The following is a 5,102-nucleotide window of genomic DNA, read 5'->3' on the forward strand; positions in this document are numbered from 1 at the left end:
AGAGGAGCTTGATTTTTTCACAGATTATCTGTCTCATATTCTACTGTAAAGACATAATGACAGGTTTCACAAATACATTTTTACAAAAGTTACCTACTTCAGCTTTAAGGCGCGTAAACTTCAGAATTCTATCAAGTTATCTTTATTTTTACTAAGACTAAAATAATGTTTTTTTGGTAGATGTTGAAATCCAGAGACAAGATAACTTAATTCTTATGAGACTGATGCGAGTTATTTTTTTAGAAAATTAATGTTTCTTTTGTGTCCTCCCTGTTTACTTCACATTTTGATGCAACAACAGTATGATTACATGTTAATATTTTATTGAAACCATTGATGTCCCTCTTTGCAGAACTCTAACTGGAGTTAAGGGGACAGAAGTCTGCTTGTGTGAGGAGGAGGTGGTTTTCTCAGCTTCTTTTGAAGAGAGGGAAATATAGTTTAAGGCAAGTAAACTTCATAATTTCATGTTATCAGTTGTAGTTTTTTTTTTACTAAGAGTAAAATAATGTTTGTTTTTTGTAGATGTGAAAAGCCAGAGACATGGGAGATCATCATTCTTTTGAGATTTCATGTAATTTATTTTAAGAAAATAAATGTTTCTGTTGTCTCCTGCCGGTTTACTTCACATTTTGATCCAACAACAGTGTGATTACGTGCTCATTTCATTAAAACCATTGATGTCTGTGTTTATCATTGCAGAACTCAAACCAACTTTGGAGTTGTCTGATTTGGAGAGCCATCATTCTCAAGCGTGTACGTCTGCAGACTGCAAGACGGGGGCGTAACTTGAAGTGGGCGTAACTTGAAGTAGGAGGCGTAACTTGAAGTTGTCCAAATCACACAGAACCACGCGAGACCTCAAAACGATAAGTTGTTGACAATATGGCGGCACAGAGTGGAATATTGATTAAGTTTTAAAGGAGGCAGGGGTTTTAGGCAGGATTTGATGCTGCTTACATGATGTGTGTGTAGATATTAATGTTAGGGGACAATGTGAGAGTGTACGTTTTAGTAGGAAAACTTATTATCTGATCCACACTCCGGAACAGAAGAGGGCGGTATTGCACCAATAAGCTGGATGCGAACCGCCGTTAAACTGGAAAGAAGACGAATGTGACAGCTTGCTGTGAGAGACAACGGTGAGAATATTTTTTTCCCAAAATAATTATTTAAATTGAAGTGTATAAGTAATTTTCATACATTGGTATTGTTTTTGGAGTTAATAATTTATTAAAACTAAGGCGTAAAGTAAGCAACATATAAGCAAAAGGTCTAAAGACGCTATCCCCAGGTATCACAGGCTCAATCTGTCTGTGACCTACATAATATAGCATATTTGTGATTTTGCTGTAAAAAAGTTTTATAATGCATAACTAACAGAGGAGCTCCATTAAGTACACGACTCAATAGTGGATTTACATAAACAATATATACTTCTTGAAGACTATTACTAAAATGTCTATTTATCATCTGACTGGATAATGTTTGATAAGTATTGAGATGAGCACATCTAACAGACATGAAACAGGTGTCTGAGTGATGTGTGTGTGGTATTGTGTAGAATTCACTTTTGTCAACACTGCTATAGATGAGTGTGAGTCATGTAAACAAACAAATCTACGTAAAGTAACTAAACATAAGTTATCTATTTTATTTGTCCATTTGCAATATTGATAATTTAAGGAACATTTGTGTTGGATAAAAAGTGAGCTACATCATTTATTAACTCAACATGTAAATGCAGTATATCACAGATAAATCACAGAGGAGACTGACTCTTGTCTGGATGTTACAGGGACAGATGAGACACATGTGTGTTTATCTGCTGCAGACACACTGATGAAGGAATGCTGCCATCAAAGGATTTGTGTAAGTACACTACAAAAATAAATGAAACATTTTAAATCTTAAGTTGTGTTTTATTTTAATTAATGTAAATTTAAACAACTATTACACCTCCTTACTTATTCTTAATTTCTGTGCATTTGCTGCAGATATTTTGTGGTGGAGCAGGACCTGCAAGGAAAGGTGAAAAAGAGGGAAAACCTGAAACAAAAGAATAATGTAATGACTTTTTGTATTGTGTATGTGTATTTTTGTAGGACATGAAAATGTCTGTAGACTGGTGTGTGCACTGAGGATGGAGAAGACCACAGCATCATCCTGGAAATGATCGAGAGTCACAGATGAGATGCTCCATCACTCCAGCTCTTACTGTCTGAAAGACCACAAGACACTGAGGATGTGATTTTGGTAAAGTTTGTTCAGCTGTCTACTGTTTAAACAATGAAGGCTGACTTTCAGAAGCTTCAAAAGCATCATCAAAAAATTTGATGGAGCTTTTATCTGAAGTGATTGACAGTGCTCTTATTACAGGGTCTACAATCCCCTGATCAACCTGGAGAAAAGAGACGTGCTCAAGGACATACTGGTGTTCCTGTGGCTCAAGTGGTAGAGCATTGCGTTTGCAGTGCAAGGTTGTGGGTTCGAATACCAGGGAACACATGTTAGGTAAAAACTGTTAGTCTGAATGCACTGTAAGTCACTTTGGATAAATGTATCATTTATTTATAAATTTGAACCACTTCAGTGGTTTAGCCCACTACAAAAGTAATAAATCAATGCATGTACTTGTAAATTCTGTGTAAATGTTTTTCAGGTAGTCGTGCTCATGGGGTGCAGGCACACGAAAGTTTGGAGCAGACACAGCAGTCAGATTGTCCTGCACGTGTTCTTCTGCTCTCGTTTAAGGTTGTGTGGTTCAGAGAGCCATCATCAAGGTCTTTTTCATCCTGTTGCTCAACAACATCCCCGTTGAAAAGAGTGAGATTGTGAAGTGCAGCAGCAGAACTGTATCAGCTGTGTTCAGATGGCAGGAGGATGTTGGGTTCACCATCTGTAAATACGTGATTGTTAGAACAATAAGTTTGAATGAAGCTTTGTATCATGTGTTGTTGACTTGTACATGTATGCATTTATTGTGATGCTAACTTTATACACATTATTTTAATCATTTAGACATGTTTTTTGTTGTCAGTAAATAACATATAAATATTTTATCCATTCATGTATTAATTGCTTGACTGAAAATGGATGCATTCACATCGACTGCATTTATTTAACTAGTATATATTCATGTATAGCTGTGTCACAAAAGAAAATACATTTGGCTTCTTTTACTAAAATGTCATTTTAAGAAAAAAAATTATATAATTATTGGTTGGCATTTATCGTTATTATTGCATGGTAAGTGTTGGGGTGGGCATTATGGGGTAATGTTAATTTTCGAGTAGTAATACTTAAATTTTTAGAGTATCAAATCAACAGTCTTCTCCAAAGGTGAGATCTTCGAGCAGCTGATCGAAGTACCCTTTGTGCAGATATTGCAGAGTCGCTGTGAGGAGTTAGTGCACCTGACCCTCTTTTTTATTATTATTGCCAAATTATTTCATAAAAGATCATGGTAAGATGGTTGTATCTAACAATAAACAATCATAATGCCATAAAACAGTAAATAAAAAATACAATGTTTTCATCATAGTATGAGATGCTATACAAGAAAAACATTTTTCACGTAAAATAATTCAAAAAATATTCAAGAGATAATGATTTTGGGTATAAAAAAATGCTTTAAGGATAATACTTGATCACATTAGTGGAGTTAAAAATATAAAAAATTAAAATCAACAGTATTGGCTATACTAGAATCACAAAATAAAAAGGCAGCCGTTTCTGCAACATGTTCTTCATTATCAAGATAATTACAAATACATTAATTAAACCTGTCACTTATGTCTTTTACGTTTTTGTGCTTGTTTTAACTTTGTAGGTCACATGATCAACATAGAGGATGATGATATACAATTTGCATCCATACTTCATACATACGCATTTAGGCTGTAGAGTATACTCTTTTAGCGCTCGTTAAGTTAGTAGGCTACTTATTGAAATTAAGTGCCTAATTAAAGGGTATGCGGTTTCGAACGCATCCCGACAAAGTCTCGTTTTGACATCTCGCGTGGTTCTCTGCGATTTGAACAACTTCAAGTTAGGCCTCCTACTTCAAGTTACGCCCACTTCAAGTTACGCCCCCGTCTTGCAGTCTGCAGACAGACCCTTCTCGTCATTCTTGGGGCCCTATTTTAACGATCTGAAACGCAAGTATCAAGCGCAAAGCGCAAGTAACTTTGTTGGCGGGTCTTTGGCGCTGTTGCTATTATGCCGGCGGAATAAATTACTCTTGCGCCCGACGCAAGTTTCAAAGAGGCATGTCTGAAATAGCTTCATTATTCAGAGGTGTCTTCCAAGGCGCGCGCCAGGTGCGGTGCAGAGCTGAGGAGACAGATGTTCTCGTCTGGCCATAAAACACAGGTGACATTGTATGGTGATAGGAGAAACACAACCTAACAAGCTTTGGTTTAACAGGCATATAATAATTTTGTAAATGTGTAATCTAGATTAAAATGCCTATTTTTCAAAGAGTCCTGGCCGAGAATTGACAGCATTTACAGATTGAAACAACAGCAAATCAATGATTCTTCTTCGCGTGACAGAATAATATATTTAAAATGCCAATATATTATTCCATTCAAATGGAACTGCGTACATAAATGCCATTTTTCCCAATTCGGTTCTTGCAAGTGAAACGAGAGTAAAACAATTATCAGACCAGAGGGAATATTCACAAAACCATTTTTAAGACAACCTAAATAAAAAGGCAACAATCCCAGAATAGTTTTTATAAATATTTCGATAAAAAATAAATTTTCCTTCTAAAATACAAAAATGACCAGGATAAATTATTATACAATTTATAATTAAGAGTTAAAGGCTTACAATCGGATTTAAATCTTAAAGCATCCAGAGAAGAAAGAAGTAGATAGGAATCTAATTCATACACCACATAACTGTATATAAGTAAAGGCAAGACATAGTAGAAACTTCTCTTTCTTACATTTCATGTTTCTAAAATAAAACCCAAGCTTTATTTCATTTTTTTTCTTTAAATGAGTTATGTGAGACTCAAAAGATAATTTATCATCGATAATGATGCCAAGATAATTAAATTATTTTACTAACTTAATCACATTGCCTTGTGA

At 35.1% G+C, this 5,102-nt stretch overlaps 1 long non-coding RNA gene across 2 annotated transcripts; it reads left to right on the forward strand.

Annotated features, from left to right (window-relative positions):
- Window positions 1-821: 821 nt before the first annotated feature.
- Window positions 822-3,911, forward strand: LOC132143593 (uncharacterized). Of its 2 annotated transcripts, XR_009434264.1 has the most exons (5): window positions 822-1,142; window positions 1,799-1,872; window positions 1,998-2,067; window positions 2,663-2,970; window positions 3,317-3,911. It is a non-coding gene; the product is annotated as an uncharacterized LOC132143593 (long non-coding RNA). The 2 variants fall into 2 exon arrangements; XR_009434263.1 differs by lacking the exons at window positions 2,663-2,970; window positions 3,317-3,911 and having other exon boundaries at window positions 894-1,142; window positions 1,998-2,206.
- Window positions 3,912-5,102: the final 1,191 nt, after the last annotated feature.

Source organism: Carassius carassius, chromosome 7 (assembly GCF_963082965.1).
Source record: "Carassius carassius chromosome 7, fCarCar2.1, whole genome shotgun sequence".
NCBI classification, from domain to species: Eukaryota; Metazoa; Chordata; class Actinopteri; order Cypriniformes; family Cyprinidae; genus Carassius; species Carassius carassius.